The sequence below is a fragment of the Bombina bombina genome, chromosome 3 (assembly GCF_027579735.1).
Source record: "Bombina bombina isolate aBomBom1 chromosome 3, aBomBom1.pri, whole genome shotgun sequence".
Classification (NCBI taxonomy): Eukaryota; Metazoa; Chordata; class Amphibia; order Anura; family Bombinatoridae; genus Bombina; species Bombina bombina.
Genome location: NC_069501.1, coordinates 815,921,227 through 815,946,766, shown reverse-complemented (window position 1 = coordinate 815,946,766; position 25,540 = coordinate 815,921,227). Strand labels below are relative to the sequence as shown.

Genomic DNA, 25,540 nt, shown 5'->3' with positions numbered 1-25,540 from the left:
GAGGAAAATATTACCAAAACTGTCAAGTGCACTTCATTCCTTCCACTTTACTGGTATGGCTGTCTAATCTTTGCTTTCTAAGAGATAGGTGAAAAATTGAATTGCTCCAGATTTTTCTTTGAGACTGATTTGAGGCCAAATATTCCCTATCATAGAGCTGCAAAAGAGAGACAGAGGGGAGATCGGGGTAAGGGGCAGTGACACAATTACTCCTGGTGAGGGAATTACTCACACCAGGGACAGGTCCCTCCCTAGCCTCCTCCTGTTGAGTCATCAATATACTCCTCACTTATATTGTCTGCTGTGATGTGGTGCTGGTCAGGTAATTATGTTTACATTGCACTCACATAGCACACACATGGCCAGGAGACTTAACTTATAGCAGATATTTTCATATTAGACTCTAGAGGGCCGAATGATCAAGCTCCAAATGGAGCTTGATGCCCCTGTTTCCATGCAAGCCTTCAGGACCAATAGGAATGAGAGCTGCTTAAATCCTATTGGCTGATTTGAACAGCCAATAGGATTTTAGCAGCCCTAATACCTATTGGCTGATTTAAATTTTTCAGCCAATAGGAATGCAATGGTACCCCCAGTATAAAAGGGGTACCTTGCGTTTGAAGCCTCAGTGTGCGACGATGAAGAGGACCTCCACGTTGGATCGATGGACTTCCGCCTGGACCTCCGCCTTGGCCTGAACCTTCGCCTCTGGGCATCGACCGATCCGCCTCCGCAGGGATGAAGAAGATGCTGGTCCCGCGATGGATGAAGATGGAGCCGCCTGGATGAAGATGGAGCTGCCGGGATGAAGATCGTTCAAGCGGGACTTCAGCAACTGCGAGTACCTAAAGAGGGGTTAGTGTTAGGTTTTTTTAAGGTTTTTTGGGGTGGGTTTTTTTTTAGATTAGGGTTTGGGCTTTTCTTAAAAGAGCTGAATGCCCTTTTAAGGGCAAGAAAAAGAGCTGAATGCCATTTTAAGGGCAATGCCCATACAAATGCCCTTTTCAGGGCAATGGGTAGATTAGGTTTTTTTAGATAATTTTTTTTATTTTGTGGGTTTGGGGAGGTGGGGGTTTGTAACGTTAGTGGATCTTTGTATTTTTGTTTAGAAAAAGAGCTGATTTATTTAGGGCAATGCCCTACAAAAGGCCCTTTTAAGGGCTATTGGTAGTAAATTATAGATTAGGTTTCTTTTATTTTGGGGTGTTTTTTTAAAAATGGGTATTAGAATAGGAATAATTGTTATTATTTTGGATAATTTGTTTGTTATTTTGTGTAATGGTTTTTTTTTTTTCATTTTGGGGTGTTTTCTTTTTTTAGAATAGCCATTTTTTATTTTAAATGGGCAGCAAAAGAGCTGAATGCCCATACAAATGCCCTTTTCAGGGCAATGGGTAGATTAGGTTTTACTTTATTTTTATTTTGTGGGTTTGGGGGGTGGAGGTTTGTATATTGTTAGGGGGTGTATGTTTTTCTTTTGTAGAAAAAGAGCTGATTTCTTTAGAGCAATGCCCTACAAAAGGCCCTTTTAAGGGCCCTTGGTAGTTTATTATAGATTAGGGTTTTTTATTTTGGGGTGTTTTTTTTTTTTTAACAGGGTATTAGAAGAGGAATGATTTTTATTGTTTTGGATAATTTCGTTTGTTATTTTTTGTAATGGCAGATTTTTTTTAAAATAATTTTAGTGTTTTTTATTTTTTGTAATGGTAGTTTTTTTATTTTTGTAATGTTAGGTTTTAGTTTTAGGGCAGCTTTGGTTTTATTTCACAGGTAAGTTTGTATTTATTTTAACTAGGTAGTTAGTAAATAGTTAATAATTATTTAATAAATATTATACCTAGTTAAAATAAATACAAACTTACCTGTGAAATAAAAATAAAAGCTAGCTACAATATAACTATTAGTTATATTGTAGCTAGCTTAGATTTTATTTCACAGGTAAGTATGTATTTAGTTTAAAATAGGTATTATTTAGTTAATAATTGTAACTTTAATTTAGTTCTGTTAATTATGTTAAAGTTAGGGGGTGTTAGGGTTAGGGTTAGGTTTAGGGATTAATAGTTTCATTTAGGTTGTTGCGATGTGGGGGGCTGGCAGTTTAGGGGTTAATAGGTTTGTTTAGTGGTAGTGATGTTGGAGGCCAGAGGTTTAGGGGTTAATAGCTTTATTTAGTGGCGGCGATGTCGGGGAGCAGCGGAATATGGGTTAATATCTTTATTTTATTGTGGGCAATGTTGGGGTGTGGGGAAATAAGGGTTAATAACTTTTGTATAGTGTCTGTGATATCAGGAGCGGCAGATTAGGGGTTAATAGATTTATTTTGGTGGCAGTGATGTCGGGAGTGGCAGATTAGGGGTTAATACGTTTATATAGGTGTCGGAGATGTCGGGGGCAGCACTTAACCCAAATTTTTTCTTTCGTTATTCAGATAGAGCATGCAATTTTAAGCAACTTTTTAATTTACTCATATTATCAACTTTTCTTAATTCTCTTGGTATGTTTATTTGAAAAGCAAGAATGTAAGTTTAGATGCCGGCCCATTTTTGGTGAACAACCTGGGTTGTCCTTGCTGATTGGACAGCACCAATAAACAGGTGCTCTCCATGGTCTGAACCAAAAATGTGCTGCTTTCTTAGCTTAGATGCCTTCTTTTTCAAATAAAGATAGCAAGAGAATGAAGAAAAATTGATAATAGGAGTAAATTATAAAGTTGCTTAAAATTGCATGTTCTATCTGAATCATGAAAGAAAAAAATTGGGTTCAGTATCCCTTTAACCGTGAGTGCTGGCCTGCCTGCTGTTTATATACTGTATATATATATATATATATATATATATATATATATATATATATATATATATATATATATATATATATATATATATATATATATATATATATATATATATATATATATATATATGTATGTATGTGTATATATATATATATATTTATATATATATATATATATATATATATATATATATATATATATATATATATATATATACACATACATATTCATCTTTAAACATGTATATGTATGTATCTCTATGTTAGAAAAAAAGACAGCCAAATGGCTTTTTTTTTTAACACTTGAGACCTATCTTTGAGCCCTTATAACTTATTTTGAGCAATATTTTTTTGCGAATAATTTTTATTAGATGGTGTTATTATGAGTGTAACTATACTTTGTAATGTATTTTTGATGTGTTTTGTGCAACTTTTTAGTTTTGAGGAACATTTAGCCAGAACTCTGAAGACACGGTATTCCAATCATTCTAGCATAAATCGCGATTGCACGAGTGGTAAGCCCGACGAGCGCAAAAACCCGTGATAAACCCCTTTTTGCTGGGGCACAAACATTTGCGCTCCACTTGTAATCTGGGCCGTTTTATATACCTGAGTCATGCTTTTTTATTATATAGTAAACTTATCTTAAAGGAATATGAAACCCAAACATTTTATTTTGTAATTAAGGCAGAGCATACAACTTTAAACCAATTTCCAATTTACTTTTATTATCAAATGTGTTCGTTCCCATGATATTCTTTGTTGAAGAGATACTTAGGTAGGCATCTGGAGCACTATATGGCTGGAAATAATGCTGCCCTCTATTGCTCTTGCACATAAATAACATTCTTACTGCTGCCATATAATGCTCCTGACATGTGCACACATCTGAGCTGACATCCCTGTTTTCAATAAAAGATACTAAGAGAACCAAGAAAATCGAATAATAGAAGTAAAATAGAAAGTTGTTTAAAATTGCATCCTCTATGTGATCCATTAAATACATGTTTTTGGTTTCATGCCCCTTTAAAGGGACACTGAACCCAATTTTTTTTCTTTTGTGATTCAGATAGAGCATGCAATTTTAAGCAACTTTCTAATTAACTCCTATTATCAAATTTTCTTCATTCTTTTGGTATGTTCATTTGAAAAGCAAGAATGTAAGTTAAGATGCCGGATCATTTTGGTGAACAACCTGGGTTGTCCTTGCTGATTGGACAGCACCAATAAACAAGTGCTCTCCATGGTTCTTAATCAAAAAATTGCTGGCTCCTTAGCTTAGATGCCTTCTTTTTCAAATAAAGATAGCAAGGAATGAAGAAAAATTGATAATAGAAGTAAATTAGAAAGTTGCTTAAAATTACATGCTCTATCTGAGTCATGAAAGAAAAAAATTGGGTTCAGTATCCCTTTAAACATAACTTTTTTCCCCATAGACATCAATGGGGTTGCGTTACGGAGCTTTTTCATTCCGTGCTTCAGGTGTTAGGTTTTTTCCAACACACTCTCCCCATTGATGTCTATGAGGAAAGCGTGCACGATCACGTCAAAGCAGCGCTTGTATTTTGTGCGGTATGGAGCTCAATCCAACCATATCGCACACACAAGGCAGCTTTTCAAAAAATTGTAATGGAAGCGATATGGAGGGGGAAATAACGCAACTTTTGTTAACTACCCTTTATAGCGCAAAACTTGTAATCTAGGTGTATGTGATTTCTGGAAACTGTTTGGGGCAATAGGGGCCTTCTCATTACGTACACAACACGGTGGTTAATTTTTGTTCCCGTCGCGCAAAAGTCCAACTGTTTTATTTCATCAGTGCTCAGGACTGATTTGGTGACATTTATACTGCTCCGTTCTCCATTGTCTTTCTGGAGGAGTAAGCTGCCTAAGTTGTAAAAAGCCTTATATTTAGTGTTTGAACCTTTTTTACTAAATGTATTGTTTTATTTATTGGTGTGTATTCATGATATAAGAAGATTCTCTGTTATTCTTCCCTTGTTTTATTCTTGGACTTAAATGTTTAAGTCCCCCTTTATTTATATTTTACTTTCTCCTATTACTAGATATATATATTGTGCATTTATCATTGTATTAATTGCTGTCTGCTATTCCTCATCTACTCGATTATCTATTATGGAGCATGTCGAACTGCCCCCATTAATTTATATCCTCTGTCCACTTATTTTATGCAAGTGTCCCTACCGGCTCAGCTATGCAATTTGTATATGGATCCTCCTTAAGAATACTAAACAATCAAATACTGCTCTCTCTTCCACAGCTCTCGACTCTCTCTCTCTGTATATAAAGCACTAGGGAACTATACCGTTTTTGCTCTGGGATTTAAAGATTTTGGGATAGATTACAAGTAGCACGCTATTTAGCACTTTTGCTCTAAAAAGAAAATGTTCTATTTTTTTGTTTTATCTATCAATCTATCCATCTATAGGCTTAGGTATATAAATATCTATTTTAAAGTACATAGAACATTTTACCCTATGGGAAGAACATTGGAATGTAAAATATTTACATTACATACACAGTAAAACAAATTATATATGCACATGTATATATATATATATATCTATACATGTGTATATGTGTTTATATGTATGTATATAAATACATACACATATAAACATACAAATGTATACACATATACACATTTGTATGTATACATACATACCCACATATTTAGACATGTGTGTACATATACATTATAGCCCTTTCCATTCAAATATCATGTCATATACCATGACATATGGTATATACACTTTATTTTAATGTATTTATGTTATGTTTGGTGCAACTTTTAATTTATCTTTAACCCTTTATGCAAAGACTTCAGTCGCAATAACCCGCCAAGCACAAAATTAGTTTGCGCTTGTGCGGTCACATTTACTTTCAACTTATAAGCCCAATATGAGCGCAAGTGATATTTCAATATTGTGTACATGCTAATGTTAGCACACCACTTGTAATCAAGCCCTTTCTGAAATCTTGGCAGTCATGCCAAAAGAGTCTCTGACAAACAGCCTACTCTTGATTCAGCTAGCCATTCTGAATCCTAAGAGCAAACCTGCTAAAAAGTTAAAGGGACAGTATACACTCATTTTCTTATAACTGCATGTAATAGATACTACTATAAAGAATAAGATGCACAGATACTGATCCAGTATAAAACCATTTTAAAATGTACTTAGAATCTCCCAGTTTAGCTCTGTTAAAAAAGGTAGCTGAAACACCCACTGCAAGTGGGAAAAACAGACCCCCCCCCCCTTCCTCTGCATATGAAAAGACTCTTTACACAAACAGGAGTGAGCTGGAGTATGTATATGTCGGTATTCTCCTAAAACTTTGGGGCTTGGTTAGGAGTCTGAACATCAGAGTAATGTTATTAAAAAATAAACAAAACTATACATTGTTAAAAAAACAAACAAACATGTATGGGTTATATAAATGGATAATCTACAAACTATTTATGAAAATAAAAATCTAGTGTATAATGTCCCTTTAATTTCATGCTCAAATTCTGTCACCACAGATCAGTCTTCTAAAGGTGAATATATTTAAGATAATCATGAGTCGGCTGATCAGATACAGATTTTTTTATTTTTTGTAAGATTGAAATATCTGTGAAATCTCTTAAAGGAGGTTTGTGTTTTTGTAACTTGGGGTTAAAGGGACAATCTAGTCAAAATTAAACTTTCATGTTTCAGATAGGGCATACAATTGTAAACAACTTTCCAATTTATTTTTATCATAAGATTTGCTTTGTTCTTTTGCTGCAAGCTAAACCTAGGTAGACTCAAACTGATTTCTAAACTGTTAAAAACCGCCTCCTATCTCAGTGCATTTTAAGAGTTTTTCACAGTTAGAAAGAGCTAGTTAATGTATGCCATATAGATAAAAATTGTGCTCACTCCTGTAGAGTTATTTAAGAGTATGCACTGATTGGCTGAATTGCATGCCTGTCAAATGACTGAGATAAGGGGCAGTCTGCAGAGCCTTAGATACAAGTTAATCACAGAGGTAAAAAGTATATTAATATAACAATGTTGGTTATGTAAAACTGGGGAATGGGTAATAAAGGGATTAGCTATCTTTTAAAACAATAACAATTCTGGAGTATACTGTCCCTTTAAGCTTTCAAAGGAAAATTCCATCAAGCAATTAGATTTTATTTTTAAAACTTCTGTCAAAACAAAAGAGGGTTTTTTTTCAGTCCCTGATGCAATAACTGAAATTATTATCAAAGTATGGGCAAAATCCTGTTTTTTTTTTTTATTAACCCGTCTTCTGCAGTAAAAGGATGTTTTCTTTAATCTGCTGCTAGAGTTGACCTTTGGGAGTCTATTCCAAAGGCAGATGGTGCCATCTCCACTCTAGAACAATGCTTTGGAGGATAGTATGTTTTAAAAAAAGATTCTATGGAAAGAAAATTGGAATCTTTTTATAGAATGCTTTTCTGCAACCAGGTTATGTATTTAAGCTAGCTGTCAGTATCGTTTGTGTAGCTAAAGCTTCTATTATCTGGTATGATAATTTCTCTGAATAAGCTTGAAAGAAAGTTACTCTAGCCAAGTAGCCAACGCTTCACGCTAATAAAAATATGGAACGCTTATGTTGATGTGAGGGGCCGGCTGACCCTATACTCCTGTGCCTGATTCCTGGTTGGTTGCTGTTCCCTACCTACTTTATACTACGATAATTTATCTGATCAGTTTACAGATGATTCCAATGAGGAAGAAATTCTGTTGTTGGAAACTTATTAGGTCAACAAATGTGTTCATATGTGATGCTATTGTTGACATTTTTAAAATCAAGGCTAAGAATATGACATTATTTATTTTACTCAATAGATCCTTGTGGCTCAAATCATGGTAAATTGATGTGGTTTCAAAATCTAAACTATTATGTCTTTCTTTTCTAGGAAAGATTTTATTTGGGCTTGGGTTAGATGCCTTAATCTCTACTGTTTCTGGAGGTAAAGGAATTTGTCTCCCTCAGGACAAAAAGTCTAAGGGAAAGATCAGAGTGTGTATTCGCTTTCATTCCTTTTGGACAATCTAGGAACCAGAGAACATCCTCCACTGCAATAAGGCTCGGCCCTCAACCCAGATTCTCTTCTAGTAGGGGGCAGATTACATTTTTCCATAAGGCCTGGGCTCAATTTGTATGAGATCCTTGGATGGTAAACATAGTTTCTCAGGAGTGCAGAATAGATTTCATTAAAGCCTCCCAGAGGACGGTTTTCTCCTGTCCCATGTTCTAAAGGACCCTGGAAAGGCTTAAGCCTTTTCCTTTGTGTCCAAATCTAAAAAATCATGGGAGTGATAGTTCCACTTCTGATATTAGAACAAGGCCAAAGTTTTTTTCTTCCTTTTCATAATTCCCCAAAAAGAAGGAAGTGTAAGGGTTTTTATGTATTTGAAAGCTCTAAACAAGTTTGTCAGGGTTCCTACTTTCATTTGGAAACAATCCAGACTATTCTACGCCTTGTTCAGCATGGGGCAATGTATGTCCACAATAAAACTTGAAGGATCTTTACCTTTATATTCCCATCAAAGTCCATCACTAGTTGCTAAGATTTGCCTATTTGGACAAACATTTTCATTGTGCTGCTCTTCCATTAGATATGGCTACTGCTCCCAGAGCTCAGGGTGTTTTGGTGTCTCCATACCTGGTTAATATCTTGGTACAGACTCCATCTTTACCTTTAGCAATATTTAATACCAACAATCTTTTGTTTTTTCTTTCTTTGTTAGAGCATAATTTTTCCAAAGTGTTCTCTATCTCCTCAATCCAGAATCTCTTTTCTAGGAGTCATTATAGACTCAATTTATTTTGAGGTGTTCCTTAGATCAAAGGAGATCAGATTTACAATCCTCATGTGTGAGGCTTCAATCTCTAATTGATCCTATTGTAGTCTTATGCACGGAATGCTTTGGTCTGATGATTCTTGCGTCACATGCTTTCCCCTTTTCGACTTCTCTCAGCTTTCTCAAAGGTTCCTTTCAGATTCCTCAATACAGATTTCCCTATCATGGTGTATATAGATTTTTTTCTGTTCTCTGGAGGCATCCTTTGTATGTCCATGTTAGCCAATAATCTCGATAGATGCAAGTTTCTAGGGTTAGGGTGCAGTATGAGGGTCCAGGAGAGCACACAGAGTTTGATCTCCTCAGGTGTCAAGGTAACCAATATATATCCTAGAGCTCAGTGCTATCTTCAGGGCCTTTTGGAACTGGCCTTTCCTGAAAGATGAAACTTTCCTGCATTTTTATTCAGTCTATGGCCCCAATATTCAAAACATTGTCAGACCCATGATAAATTGCCATTTTGACCCCACCAGTCTTGCAGTCCATGGGTCTGCAATATATTCCAAAAAATTGGCTGTTTTCCTGAGTTTTAATGTGCCTCCTATAGGAAATAATAGGGATACAGCTTCACAGATTTCATGTCCTGCGCCGCCTGTGCTCAGCTCTGTATGTTCCAATTCCTGTGTCTCCTGTGGTCCATGCTGCAGATTCCCAGTCCTGTGTCTCCTGTGCTTAGCGCTGCATATTCCAAGTCCTGTGTCCAGTGTTCTGCTTAACAGACTCTAAGTTCTGTGTCCAGTGTACAACTTCACAGATTTCAAGTTCTGTGTTCAGTGTATAGCTTCACAGATTCCAAGTCCTGTGCCTCCTGTGCTCAGCTCTGTATATTCCAAGTCCTTTATCCTATCCTATGTGATAGCTGTTTATACAATGTTTTATGTATCTGTATTGTATAATGTTATAATATGTATGTAAATTCTTGTTGTTATTGTAAAAAACATAATTTATGCTTACCAGATAAATTAATTTCCTTCCTGCCAGGGATAGTCCACAACTTCATTCCTTACTGTTGGGAAGTACAAAACCTGGCCACCAGGAGGAGGCAAAGACACCCCAGCCAAAGGCTTAAATATCCCTCCCACTTCCCCTATCCCTCAGTCATTCTGCCGAGGGAACAAGGAAAAGAAGGAGAAACATCAGGGTATAAAGGTGCCAGAAGAATTAATATAAAAAAGGGAGCTGTCCATTAAAAAAATATATTATGGACGCGGTCGTGGACACAACTTCATTCGTTACTGTTGGGAACACTATACCCAAGCTCCAGAGGACACTGAATGAATAACGGGAGGGAACAAAAAAAGAGGCGGACCCTATTCTGAGGGCACCTCAGCCTGCAAAATGTTTCTACCAATAGCTGCTTCAGCCGAAGCAAACACATCAAACTTGTAAAATTTAGCAAAAGTGTGTAAGGAGGACCAGGTAGCCAGCTTACAAGTCGGATCCATTCAGGCTTCGTTCTTAAAAGCCCAGGAGGAAGCCACTGCTCTAGTGGAATGAGCCGTTATCCTCTCAAGAAGCTGTCGTCCCGCTGTCTCATAAGCTAAGTGGATGACACTCCTCAACCAAAAAGATAGGGAAGTCGTAGTAGCCTTCTGCCCCTTACGCTTCCCCGTATAAACGACAAAGAGAAAGATTGTCTGAATTCCTTAGTAGCCTGAAGATAGAACTTCAAGGCAAGAACCACATCCAGATTGTGAAGCAAGCGTTCCTTCGCTGAAGAAGGATTAGGACACAAGGAAGGAACAACAATTTCTTGATTAATGTTATGGTCCGACACGACCTTAGGGAGGAACCCTAATTTAGTATGTAAAACTGCCATATCAGCATGGAAAACAAGATAAGGGGAGTAACATTGTAAATCAGAAATATCAGAAACTCTGCGCACAGAGGCCAGCAAAAAAAGAACCTTCCAAGATAACAATTTAAAGGGACACTGAACCCAATTTTTTGCTTTCATGATTCAGATAGAGCATGCAATTTTAAGCAACTTTCTAGTTTACTCCTATTATTATTTTTTCTTCGTTCACTATCTTTATTTGAAAAAGCTAAGCTTCTTTTTTGGTTTAAGACGATGGACAGCACGTTTTTATTGGTGGATGAATTTATCCACCAATCCGCAAGAACAACCCAGGTTGTTCACCAAAAAAGGGCCGGCATCTAAACTTACAATCTTGCATTTCAAATAAATATACCAAGAGAATGGAGAAAATATGATAATAGGAGTAAACTAGAAATTTGCTTAAAATTGCATGCTCTATCTGAATCACAAAAGAAAAAATTTGGGCTCAGTGCCCCTTTAATGTCAACAGTATGCATAGGCTGAAACGGAGCCTGCTGCAAAACACTAAGAACAGAATTTAGGCTCCAAGGTAAAGCCCCAGATCTAAACACAAGTCTGATTCTAGTCAGAGCCTTAACAAAGGACTGCACATCCGGAAGCTCAGCTAATCTCTTGTGCAGTAACACAGACAGGGCTGATATCTGTCTCTTCAGGGAATGGGCAGATAGACCCTTCTCCAGTCCATCCTGTAGAAAAGATACAATTCTGGCAACCTTAACCTTATGCCAGGAAAACCCACGCTCTTCACACCAGTACAAATAAGTCCTCCGCACTTTATGGTAGATACAACGAGTAAAACATCTTTTGGCTTAGACTAAGCGTTCAATCTCTACGCAGTCAGCCTCAGAGAATCTAGATTTTGATTAACAAAAGAACCCTGTATCAGCAGATCTCTGCGACAAGGTAACCTCCACTGAAGAGATGAGGACATCCCCACCAGCTCCGCAAACCACGTCCTTTGTGGCCACGATGGAGCAATCAGAATCACTGATGCTCGCTCCTGCTTGATGTGAGCCACCACACGAAGGAGAAGCGGTAATGGAGGAAAAAGATATATGAGTTTGAACCTCCATGGTACTGATAGAACATCTATCAATTCCACCTGAGGATCCCTCAACCCGTACCTGGGTAGCTTGGTATTGAGGCGGGATGCAATGAGATCTATCTCCAGCATCCCCCACTCGCTGCATAACTCTGCAAACACCTCGGGTGGAGATACCATTCCCCTGGGTGAAAAGATTGCCTGTTGAGGAAATCCGCTTACCAGTTGTCCAAGCCCCGGATGTGAATCACTGACAGCGTACATATGTGAGTCTCCACCCACTCTAATATCTGAGATACTTCTCTCATCGCCAATAACTTCTCGTTCCCCCCTGATGGTTGATATAGGCAACCAAGGTTATATTGTCTGATTGGAATCTAATAAACTGGGACAAACCCAGAAGGGGTCAAGCCTTCAAAGCATTGAAGATTGCCCAAAGTTCCAAAAAATTGATCGGAAGGGAGGACTCCTCCTGAGTCCAGGTTGAGCGCTTCTCTCTTTTTATTTACACCTTGTGCCTTCTTGGCACCCCAAACGGCTCCCCAACTGGAAAGGCTTACGTCCGTAGTCACAATCTTGTAAGGTTCTGAGATGGAATCTGGCAACAGGAATGAAATATACTTAAATTATTAACCCCTAAACCTCTGACTTCTCACATCACTAACTCTACATAAATATATTAAACCCTAAACCTAACCCTAACCCTAACGTAATCCTAAGTCTAACCCTAACCCTAATACACCCTAACTTAAATATAATTAAAATAAATCTAAATAAACCTTACAATTATTAACTAAATAATTCCTATTTAAAATAAATACAAAGTTGCTTGTAAAATAAAACCTAAGCTAGCTACAATATTACTAATAGTTATATTGTATCTATCTTAGGTTTTATTTTTATGTCACAGGTAAGTTTGTATTTATTTTAACTAGGTAGACTAGTTAGTAAATAGTTATGAACTATTTACTAGCTACCTAGTTAAAATAAATACAAACTTACCTATAAAATAAAACCTAACCTGTCTTACACTAAAAACTGACGATACAATAAAATAAAATAAATTAACCCCTTAATGACAACTGACGTACCAGGTACGTCATGCATTAACAAGTAGTTAATGACAATGGACGTACCTGGTACGTCAGTTGTCTAAGAGAGTGCTGGAAGCGATCGCAATCGCTTCCAGCAGCTCTCAGGGTATTGCAGTGATGCCTCCATATGGAGGCATCCTGCAATACCTTTTTAGAAGACTCCGATGCAGAGAGGGCCACTCTGTGGCCCTCTCTGCACCGGTAGCGATGGTGCCGGTTCGTTGGTGGGTGGGAGCGCAACAGGGAGGCGGGTGGGCGGCCCATCGCTACCCGGCATCCGGTTCCTAGAAGTGCAATGTGCACGCCGGGTGCCGGGAGCGTGCAGGGGGTGCGCGTGGGTGTGCGAGCATTAGCTGGCCACTGACACCAATGAGGAGGGAAGGGGGGGGAAAGATTTTTTTTTAAAATAATATAAAAGGATCTGGGAGGGGTAGGGGGGTAGGGGTATTGTGGGGGGCTGCTACACTACAGAAAACCTAAAAAAAAGAAAAAGAGCAAAAAATACTTTTGTTTTTGGGCAAATTGGGTACTGGCAGACAGCTGCCAGTACCCAAGATGGCCGCAATTAGATAGGAGAGAGGGTTAGAGAGCTGGGGGGGGGGGATCATGGAGGTTGGGGCTAAGGCAGGAGTCCATCACAGCTAAAATATTTTATTTTTTTTATTAAAAAAAAAAAAAAAAAACTCCTTTTATTTAGTACTGGCAGACTTTCTGCCAGTACTTAAGATGGCGGGGACATTTGTGGGGTGGGGGAGGGAAGAGAGCTGTTTGGGAGGGATCAGGGGGTGGGATGTGTCAGGTGGGAGGCTGATCTCTACCCTAAAGCTAAAATTAACCCTGCAAGCTCCCTACAACCTACCTAATTAACCCCTTCACTGCTGGGCATAATTTACGTGTGGTGCGCAGCAGCATTTAGCGGCCTTCTAATTACCAAAAAGCAATGCCAAAGCCATATAAGTCTGCTATTTCTGAACAAAGGGGATCCCAAAGAAGCTTTTACAACAATTTGTGCCATAATAGCACAAGCTGTTTGTAAATAATTTCAGTGAGAAACCTAAAATTGTGAAAAATGTAAAGTTTTTCTTTTTATTTGCTCGCATTTGGCGGTGAAATGGTGGCATAAAATATACCAAAATGTGCCTAGATCAATACTTTGGGTTGTCTTCTAACAAAAAATATATACATGTCAAGGGATATTCAGGTATTCCTGACAGATATCAGGGTTCCAATGTAACTAGCGCTAATTTTGAAAAAAAGTGGTTTGGAAATAGCGAAGTGCTACTTGTATTTATGGCCCTATAACTTGCAAAAAAAGCTAAGAACATGTAAACATTGGGTATTTCTAAACTCAGGACAAAATTTAGAAACTATTTAGCATGGGTGTTTTTTAGTGATTGTAGATGTGTAACAGATTTTTGGGGGTCGAAGTTAGAAAAAGTGTGTTTTTTTTCCATTTTTTCCTCATATTTTATTATTTTTTTTGTAGTAAATTATAAGACATGATGAAAATAATGATATCTTTAGAAAGTCCATTTAATGGCGAGAAAAACGGTATATAATATGTGTGAGTACAGTAAATGAGTAAGAGGAAAATTACAGCTAAACACAAACACCGCAGAAATGTAAAAATAGCCATTGTCATTAAGGGTAAGAAAATTGAAAAATGGTCCGGTCATTAAGGGGTTAAATTATTAAAATACAATTTTCTAAATTACAAAAAAAATAAACACTAAATTACAAAAAACAAAAACTGAAATGATAAAAAATAAAAATGAATTACTCCTCATCTAATAGCCCTATCAAAATTAAAAAGCCCCCCCAAAATAGAAAAAAAACCCTAGCCTACACTAAACTGCCAATGGCCCTTAAAAGGGCCTTTTGTGGGGCATTGCCCCAAAGTAATCAGCTCTTTTACCTGTAAAAAAAATACAAACACCCCCAACAGTAAAACCCACCTCCCACCTGTTTATTATTTTTTTGTAATTTAGAAAATTGTATTTTAATAATTTAATTTATTTTATTTTATTGTAATGTTAGTTTTTAGTGTAAGGCAGGTCAGGTTTTATTTTACAGGTAAGTTGGTATTTATTTTAACTAGGTAGTTAGTAAATAGTTAATAACTATTTACTAACTAGTCTACCTAGTTAAAATAAATACAAACTTACCTGTGAAATAAAAATAAAACCTAAGATAGCTACAATATAACTATTAGTTATATTGTAGTTAGCTTAGGTTTTATTTTACAGGTAAGTATGTATTTAGTTTTAAATAGGAACTATTTAGTTAATATTTGCAAGGTTTATTTAGATTTATTTTTAATTATATTTAAGTTAGGGGGTGTTAGGGTTAGGGTTATGTTAGGGTTACGTTAGGGTTAGGTTTAGGGGTTAATATATTTATTTAGTGTTAGTGATGTTGGAGGCCAGAGGTTTAGGGGTTAATAACTTTAGTATAGTGGAGGCGACATTGGGGGCGGCAGATTAGGGGTTAATAACTGTAATGTAGGTGGTGGCGATATCGGGAACGGCAGATTAGGGGTTAATAGTTTTATTTAGGTTGCGGCGATGTTGGGGGCAGCAGATTAGTGGTGTTTAGACGTGGTTTTTATGTTAGGGTGTTAGGTTTAAACGTAAATTTTTCTTTCCCCATAGACATGAATGGGGGTGCGCTACAGAGCTTTTGTTTCCACGATCGCAGGTGTTAGTCTTCTTTTTTGCCGGCTCTCCCCATTGATGTCTATGGGGAAATCATGCACGAGCACGTCAAAACACTGCTTGTATTTGGGTGCGGTATGGAGCTCAACGCCACCATATCACCCGCACAAGCATGCTTTTTTAAAACTTGTAATAGCAGCGCTATAGGGAGGTTAAATAACGCCGCTTTTTGTATAGTGTTGAAAACTTGAAATCTAGCTAATGTTTGCCATCTTAACTGGCACAGGAAAAGTCAGAGAGACCTTCCTGTCTTCATAAACCCTGTCTAATTTAGGGTTCTTTGGCTCCTCAGGGAGTGTAGCCTCTGGAACCTCTAGCGTAGACAGAACCTCCTTTAATAAAAAACGCAGATGCATAATTTTAAATCTAAAGGAGGGTTCCTCCACTGAAGGAGATTTAGAAACTGAAGTCTCTGACTCTGAAAGTTCACCCTCTGAAGCTACAGAGGTTTACTCATCTTCGGATAGCTGGGACATAGTAGCTAAATCCAATAAATATATAGATGACTCTAAGTCAGGAGAACTATGTTTAACCTTTCTCTTGCGTTTGTTAGAGCGAGGTAAGGCACTCAGGGCCGCAGACACTGCCGATTGAAGCTGCGCGGTAAAGTCCGCAGGAAAAAAGCCCCCTTTAGATGGAGAATTAGATGAGCCATGGGGAACTGCATGTTGATGGGTAGTGTAGAAAAGGTAGTAATCTCTCAGGACCCAGATTCCTGAGAGGTAGACTGCTCAGAGGGGCTAATAGCACTATGAGTAGGCTTGTCTCCCTTCTTAGACTTTAGAACAGTGCTTAGGCAAATGGAACAAAATTGAGCAGGCGGACAAACCATGGCCTCCTCACAATATAAACAGGAATTATTAATCAGTACAGAAGGAGCGGAACCTTCTAATGTAATATCAGAGTCCTCCATAGCTAGGATATATTCACAGAAGGACAGACAAAAAGAAAACTCTTTATTCAAAAAAATGGCACCTTTATAATCCCAATGGCTGCGGCACTCACCACCTCCTAGACCCATAGAGCTAACAGAGAAAACACTATTCTTAGGAGCGATGTTCGCAGCAAGATCATAGGAAAGACTGCACCCGGTCACGTAGTGCGTAGGACAGGACTTCCCCTGCTATGAAAAAGGCACCAAGCTATTATGAGCTGCGCAACACACAAAAACGAAAGTGAAACATGTTTGTTTCAAGCCAAAAGCACACAGTGTATGAGCCCAAAAACTCTTACATAAAAGCAGTTATAAATAACCCCTTGCTGTTCAAATAATCTCTCTGAAGGAGATATTAACCCTTGATCCTATCGAGGCATAAAGGAGCCACACTGTGACCCTGTATAGCAAAGAGTATATATATACCTCCAGAATCCATGCTGTGGAACAGGCACAGCCTCTCAAGTGTGACAGTCTTGCAGCGACACCTCTGACATGGACTTGAGTGTGTAACAGCAAGCAGTGAAACTTGTCAACACTGATTGTCCGGGTGCTGTTAGGCAGCAGTCTGTATGGGTTCGCAGAAAAACTTTCCCTGCATCTCCAGACTCTAACTTTCATCAATACTCTCATTGAGCGGTTGACATGATTACTTAAAACTCCAGTCCTTTCTTGAAAGGAACATACTCATTACAGGACTATTCAAATCTTCTGAAACTTTTCTGCCACCTCCTATAGTGACGAAAGGCAACGAATGACTAGGGGATAGGGGAAGTGGGAGGGATATTTGAGCCTTTGGCTGTGGTGTCTTTGCCCCCCCATGGTGGCCAGGTGTTGTATTTCCCAACAGTATGGAATTAAGTTGTGGACTTCCCCTGCCTTATGGAAGGAAATTATGTATTTTGCCTTTGCTGTGTTTTTTTTTTCTTTTTTAGGAAGATTTTGTGTTTGCAATATTAATATTTCATAGAAGACAGTAGCCGCGAGTTATTTTTTTTTATGTATTGCTGATATTAGTTCTCACTGCTCTGAATGTGTTAAACGTATAATATTGTGAACTCACTGTAAAAAAATTCTTTATTAATAACATGTTTGTTACATTGTGGTCGCAGTATTATAAGTATTACACGTTCAGAACAGAGAGAACTCATATCGGCAATACATAAACAAACAAAAAAAGAAGTTGCAGCTTCTGTTTTCCATGAAATATTAATATTGCGAACACAAAATCTCCTTCCTAAAAAAAGAAAAAAACACGGCAAAGGCAAAATACACGATTTTTGCAATTATGAAAAGACTTTACATACATATTATAGTATTAAATAATACAATATAGATAAATGAAACATTGTATATACATCATATACCCACAATTCACCAACTCCTATAGGTGCATTATTGATGTCCTAGTTTCACTATTGTATTTTAACAAAAGGGGTGGAGTTGACAAATGTAAATTGTATTGCCATATAATAATGTGGAAAGGCACATTTAAGTTACAACTTCAATGTAGGTGGTGATGCTGCTTTGAATATCTTGCCAGCATTGCCACCCACTGAGATGTATAATAAAACACCTCTCTGCGAGACTGCCTTCAGACACAATCATCAGGGCCTATGTCACTGAGGTGTCATTTATCTCTATACAATCTACTGTCTGGGGCAGACAAAAATGTTTTTCTCAATCTCCGCAAGTTACTTCAGATTAACTTGGAGTTCATTTCCATTGAGCCGTTATTCGGTTTGTGTGCACTCGCAAGCCGTTAAGCTGTCAGAAGCAATATAGTTTATCGACTGCCTCCAACGGCCTGTTATAACTCAATTTCAGCAACCGATCTTTAGGTGCCGAAAACATTATCGCGTCCCATCCAAAGTATCAGAAGCCGAAATAATACCCGGTTTCCAATGCCTGCGTAAACCGTTACTACACTGTTGGAGGCTGCCGATACAGTACTAAAAATTACACCCAGCTCAACTTGGTGTAAAACAGAGAAAAGGTGCTCTTTGATACTTTTTTTCTGATAGAAATCCAACCTGAAACGTCCAAAACCACTCTATCCACCATCCCCCTCATCTCAATTTATAATAAATGTATTAACCACTAGAAAGCCATGCCCCACAACGCAAACTAGCTATTAAAATGATTAACCCCTAATCCGCCATGCCCCCATATCGCAAAGTATCTATTTAAACCATTAACCCCTAATCCGCCAACCCCCATATTGCAAAGTATCTAATTAAACTATTAACCCCTAATCCGCCAACCCCCATATTGCAAAGTATCTATTTAAACTATTAACCCCTAATCCGCCATGCCCCATAATGCAATCTAGCCATTTAAACTATTAACCCCTAATCCGACACACCCCACAACGCAATCTAGCCATTTAAACTATTAACCCCCAATCCCCCATGCCCCACAACGCAATTTAGCCATTTAAACTATTAACCCCTAAACAGCCATGCCCCTATATCGCAAATAACTAATCACTAAGCTCCCTATCCTAACACCCCCTGAATTAACCCCATTACATAAATTAAAATAATCCTAAATTACAATTAAAATAATAAATCCTAAATTACAATTAAAATAAAAAAACCTAACATTACTTTAAAAATTTAAAAACCTAAATTTAAATTAATCTAAAATTACAAAAAATAAAAAAAGCCTAACATTACATAAAATAATAAACCAAATTATAAAAAATAAAAAAATCATACCTAATCCCTATGAAAATAAAAAAGCCCCCTAAAATAAAAACACCCCCTAATCTAATACTAAACTACCAATAGCCCTTAAAAGGGCCTTTTGTAGGGCATTGCCCTAAGTTAAACAGCTCTTTTACCTTTAAAAACACTAAGTCCCCTCTCTAAAAGTAAAAACCCCCACCCACCAAATCCCCCAAATAAAAAAACCTAACACTAAAAAATCCTAAACTACCCATTGCCCCTAAAGGACCGTGGAACTGAAGACCAGCGACCAAGGAACTGAAGACCGGGGAACTGAAGACCAGTGACCGAGGAGCCAAGGAGCATGGAGGATCCTCTTCATACGATCACCGCCATATACTGAATATTGTATGCAAGTTACGCGTTTAAATATGGCGTCACTTGCATTCCTATTGGCTGATTTGATTCTTTAAATTCAAATCAGCCAATAGAATGAGAGCTACTGAAATCCTATTGGCTGTTCAAATCAGCCAATAGGATTTCAGTAGCTCTCATCCTATTGGCTGATTTTAATTTGAAGAATGAAATCAGCCAATTGGAATGCAAGTGACGCCATATTTAACTTGCATTCAATATTCAAGTATGGCGGTGATTGCACGAAGAGGATCCTCCACGCTCCTTGACTCCTTGGTCGCCGGTCTTCAGTTCTGCGGTTGCCGGTCTTCAGTTCCGCGGTCTTGGATGAAGATAGAAGAGGTCGCCGATGGAAGAAGACTTCACCGCCAGACTTCAGGAACCGTTAATACCTATCTTGGGGTTAGACTTATTTTTTTTTATTTTTTTTATTTTTTCAAAATTTTTAGATAAGGAATTTTGGGCAATTGTAAAAGAGCTGAATGCCCTTTTAAGGGCAGTAACAGAGCGGAATGCCCATTTAAGGGCAATGCTCATACAAATGCCCCTTTAGGGGCAATGGGTAGTTTAAGATTTTTTAGCGTTCATTTTTTTTTATTTTGAGTGGTTTAGTGGGTGGGGGGTTTTACTGTTAGGGGGAACTTATTTTTTTTAAAGGTAAAAGGGCTGTTTAACTTAGGACAAGGCCCTACAACATGCCCTTTTAAGGGCTATTGGTAGTTTAGTATTAGATTAGGGGGTGTTTTTATTTTGGGGGGCTTTTTTATTTCATAGGGATTAGCTTTAATTTTTTTATTTTTGATATTTTATGTAATGTTAGATTTTTTTTGTAATTTTAGTTTAATTTAAACTTATTGTGACTGGCTGGCTTATTGTGACTTTCCAATATTACGATTCCGCCACCCTTGTCTGACACAGGATACACTGGTACTGTTGTGACTGGCTGGATACTCAGGGTACTCATGTACTGCTGTGACAGGCTGGAGACAAAGGATACTCAGGTACTGCTGTGACTAGCTGTTGACCCAGGATACACAGGTACTGCTGTGACAGGCTTGAGGCACAGGATACACAAATATTGCTGAGATAGGCTGGATATATTATAAACATGTATTGTTGTGACAGACTGGAGACACAGGATACAAAGGTACAGATGTGAAAGGCTGGAGACAGAATTCATAGGTACTGCTGTGACAGGCTGCAGACAGGATATACTGATACTGCCTTGACTTGCTGTAGACACAGGTTACACAGGTACTATTGTGACAGGCTTGAGGCACAGGATACAGAAATATTGCTGACACAGGCTGGATATATTATAAACATGTATTGTGATAGACTGGAGACACAGGATACATAGGTACAGATGTGAAAGGCTGGAGACAGAATTCATAGGTACTGCTGTGACAGGCTGGAGACAGGATATACTGATACTGCCTTGACTTGCTGTAGACACAGGATACACAGGTACTATTGTGACAGGCTAGGGACAGGATGCACTGATACTGCTGTGACTGGCTGTTGACACAGGATACACTGGTACTGTTGTGACTGGCTGGATACTCAGGGTACTCATGTACTGCTGTGACAGGCTGGAGAATGGATACATTTGTACTACTGTTACAGGCTGGAGACAAAGGATACTCAGGTACTGCTGTGACTAGCTGTTGACCCAGGATACACAGGTACTGTTGCAACAGGCTTGAGGCACAGGATACAGAAATATTGCTGACACAGGCTGGATATATTATAAACATGTATTGTGATAGACTGGAGACACAGGATACATAGGTACAGATGTGAAAGGCTGGAGACAGAATTCATAGGTACTGCTGTGACAGGCTGGAGACAGGATATACTGATACTGCCTTGACTTGCTGTAGACACAGGATACACAGGTACTATTGTGACAGGCTAGGGACAGGATGCACTGATACTGCTGTGACTGGCTGTTGACACAGGATACACTGGTACTGTTGTGACTGGCTGGATACTCAGGGTACTCATGTACTGCTGTGACAGGCTGGAGAATGGATACATTTGTACTACTGTTACAGGCTGGAGACAAAGGATACTCAGGTACTGCTGTGACTAGCTGTTGACCCAGGATACACAGGTACTGTTGCAACAGGCTTGAGGCACAGGATACACAAATATTGCTGAGACAGGCTGGATATATTATAAACATGTATAGTTGTGACAGACTGGAGACACAGGATACATAGGTACAGATGTGAAAGGCTGGAGACAGAATTCATAGGTACTGCTGTGACAGGCTGGAGACAGGATATACTGATACTGCCTTGACTTGCTGTAGACACAGGTTACACAGGTACTATTGTGACAGGCTAGGGACAGGATGCACTGATACTGCTGTGACTGGCTGTTGACACAGGATGCACTGGTACTGTTGTGACTGGCTGGATACTCAGGGTACTCATGTACTGCTGTGACAGGCTGGAGAATGGATACACTTGTACTACTGTTACAGGCTGGAGACAAAGGATACTCAGGTATTGCTGTGACTAGCTGTTGACCCAGGATACACTGGTACTGCTGTGACAGGTTGGAGACTGGATACACAGGTAGAGCTTTATTAGCAACAGGAATAAAGTTTCCAGCGCCTTGGTTGAAATATACCTGCTACACTATAAGGAAGATCCCCTATCAGATCTAAATGAAGTAACAATGATTCGGTATATATAGGAGCGCCACAAAGGGCTTAGGTATATCACAGGACTAGTCTAGATCAAATAATTCCAAGAAAACAGACTTATAAATCTAAGTCCAACAAATATCTGTTAAAATTCCTTTTAATCACTTTGGGTTATGTCCAATCAAACCCATCACATGTATTCCATTACAATACAATCTTAAATGCAATGCAAATACAATCGAAAAATACAAAATACAATAAAAAATTACAAAATACAATAAAAAATTACAATAAAAAAATTTTTTAATAAAAAATCCTGGGATCTCGAAGTTCTGTCTTTTAATAAAGTATAAAAACTGAACTTATAGCTACAAATCCGGATTTTTTACTACTATCATTCAGCTCTGTGATGCTGAAGAAGCTTAAAGCTGATGGTGTGAAGTTTAACTAGATATATTTAAGATTCAAATGGGGGTCCGGGTAACGTCTACCCAATCACGGATAACACTTGCTCAAGTTAAAATAGGGCCACCAATATCCAATAGTGGAAGTAATAAACAAGTGATGACAGAAGGTGTACGATCTAATTTGTGCTCAATGTAATATAATCAAATTACATCCAATTTTTTGTATAAAAATAATAATACAATTTTTTTAAAAATAATAAAATCCTAAATAATTGCACTCCAAACCCACAAGTGACAGAATCGAAAATTTCAAATTTAAAATGAAAAAGATAATATAAAATCAGAGTAAAAACTGTGATCCAAAGATAAAGTGACTTTGTGAAAAAAATATACAAATGGTGCAAACAAATGATGTGTTATATATAAACCAAATCCAACCTAGCTAGAACAATACCGGTATGTTCTGAACATATTAAACTAAAATCATCTTAACATTAGTGGGAGATTTACAAACTTCTTTGTAAGAAAAAAGTGCAAACAAATGCAAATAATCCCTAATATATAAAAAGTAATTATATGTGCGTGGTACCTTAACTTCCTCAAAAAAATATATATATTGGCAATCTCCTATTCGAATAGTATCCTAGAAATTCAGATGTAAACAATGAAACAAATACAAAATACTAAATCAGAAAAAATAATAAGGAGTTGAACATAAAAATAAAAAATTATATGGAATGTATAAAAAATAAATAAAAATAAAGTCTGAATAGTCCTGTGATCAAAGTCCTATTGTGGATTTAAAAGTCATTATGAAAATCCAATCCCTGGTGTCCCTCGATAGGGTCCAATGTAGCTGATGATCCTAACTTTTTAAGGATCCCAGTCGTGATCAATGCAAAAGATACCTAAAAGAGAAAAAGAAAGTGCACTAAACAGACAGCCTATGGGGTGCGGAGTATTGGTAAATAAACTCACCCCACTCAGCAATATCCTGGAAATATGGCAAGCCTCACAAATCGTATGCCGATTGTCCGTCTACGCGTTTCGGCCCTTTGATGGGCCTTTCTCAAGACATAGTGAGGCTGAGGGTTTACTAACCTTATATAGTGGTCTTAGGGATATTTTTCTAGAGTGTTGGCGCCAAAATGCCTCAGGATGGGACCGGATTGCCCGCCAACATTTTTCGGCCAATATCGCTAAACCGGAAGTCTGAGTTGTACATACTTCCGGTCGGTCATTTCCGGTGTTTCCGTAGCCATTTTGAAAAAGGGCATTTGGAATAGTAATAGAGCGACTATAAAACTTGCAGATTGAGTTACTGGGGAATAATTCTCTTATGCTCCCATATCTATTTTTAGAGAGTGTTTTTTTGTACACAATTCGAGACTTATTTAGCTCTTAGATTATAAACATAATTTTATGTCTCATTCTTTTTCATCCGTTTTTGGTCCAATAATCTCTAATTTTATTTAGAATTGGTTTGGTTATGGGATTTTTTATGGGATTTTTTCCATAAGATAAGGGTGAATTTAATGATTTTAGGCTCCCATATTCCAGGATTTACAAATATTAGGAACATTAAAATTTATTAAAAATTACGTTAAGAATTACATGCAGCATATTGGTAACATGTATACAGAATTAGATTTTCTATGTTGATTAGTATGTGTTAATTGGCTTTAATGTTATATTTTCACGTTTTAGCTACTTTTTTACTGTTGTTGTTTGTAGTAATATATTCTTCTATGTTGGGGGAGTCATTCTATTCTCCCAAGTATTTTATTACTATAAAAGCCGTCTTTTTATCTAGATTGATATTCTAATTATTCGCAGTGCCCAAAAGATCAGAGGTTAAACAGTTTTATTAAAGAACCAATATTTGATTAGAAACTTAAGAACAATTTTAGTTGGAATAATTTCCCTAATTTCAGGGGGTCTCAGTGTGTTCGGTTTCCTTCTTATGGACTTTGATTTTCTCAAAACATTTTGTTGTTTCAATACATATTTAATCTAGTAGTATTGGATTCGGAAGGATTGTTTTTTATCTCCTTATCTTGGCCATTTGATTATTTCAATACATATTTGTTTTGTCTCCTTATTATCAATAGTTATATTTGGAGTTATTTCCAGACTTAGTTATTTTAAAATAGGTGGACTATCTCAAAGTTGGCGTTATGTCCTTTGGGATAAATACAGTCCAAATGGAAAATCCATTTGGACTCCGTTTTCAGCATTCTTGCTTCCATGTTACCTCCTCTCCAGTCTTTGTTCAGTTTACAGATACCCAAGTATTTCAGGCTTTTACTGCTACTTCCATGTACCTCTTTGAAATGTTTATAGAGGGGCAGATCTATTTTCTTCCACTTTATTTGTAGGAGATGTTCCCGGATCCTGTCCCTCAACTTTCTCGTGGTCTGACCCACATATTGTAGGCCACATCCACATTCAATTAAGTATACCACATGGTGGTCTGAGCATCTGATGGTTTGCTTGATGTTATGAAGCTCGTTTGTAATGTTAGATTTGAATGTGTCCCTTTTTATTCCATGTTTGCACGCCTTACAGAAGTGGCATGGGAAGAAACCTTTCAACTTCTTTCCTAGAACCCCCATTTGGTTCTTAGTCATTTTGTTCCTCGGGATACTCGGGGCTAAAATGGATTTAAGGTTATCTGCTTTCCTGAAGATGAAGCCTGGTTGTTCTGTTAGGTTTTCTCCTATTACATCATCCTCCTTCAAAAGATACCAATGCCGTTTAATAATATCCTCAATTACTTTCTTTCTTTCACTGTATTGAGTGATAAATGGTATCTTTAGGTTTCCGGGAGTTGTTGTATTGTGTTTATTTCTATAGGTTAATAGATCTTCTCTTCTAATGAGACTCACTTCTTCAATTGTCTTATTTATGGAGGATTCGTCATACCCCCTCTCTAGGAATTTATTTTTGAGCATTGCCGACTGTTTGGTCCACATGTCTTCACCCGAACAATTTTTCCTGATCCTCATTAATTGACCCTTCGGGATGTTTGAGATCCATTTCCTATGATGGCAGCTTGTATGGTGGATGAAGTTATTTGAGTCCACTTCCTTGAA

At 37.6% G+C, this 25,540-nt stretch overlaps 1 protein-coding gene across 2 annotated transcripts in view; it reads right to left on the bottom strand.

Moving 5' to 3' along the window:
* Positions 1-25,540, bottom strand: part of ADPRHL1 (ADP-ribosylhydrolase like 1) — a 155,344-nt gene that overhangs the window by 25,603 nt on the left and 104,201 nt on the right. The window lies entirely within an intron of this gene.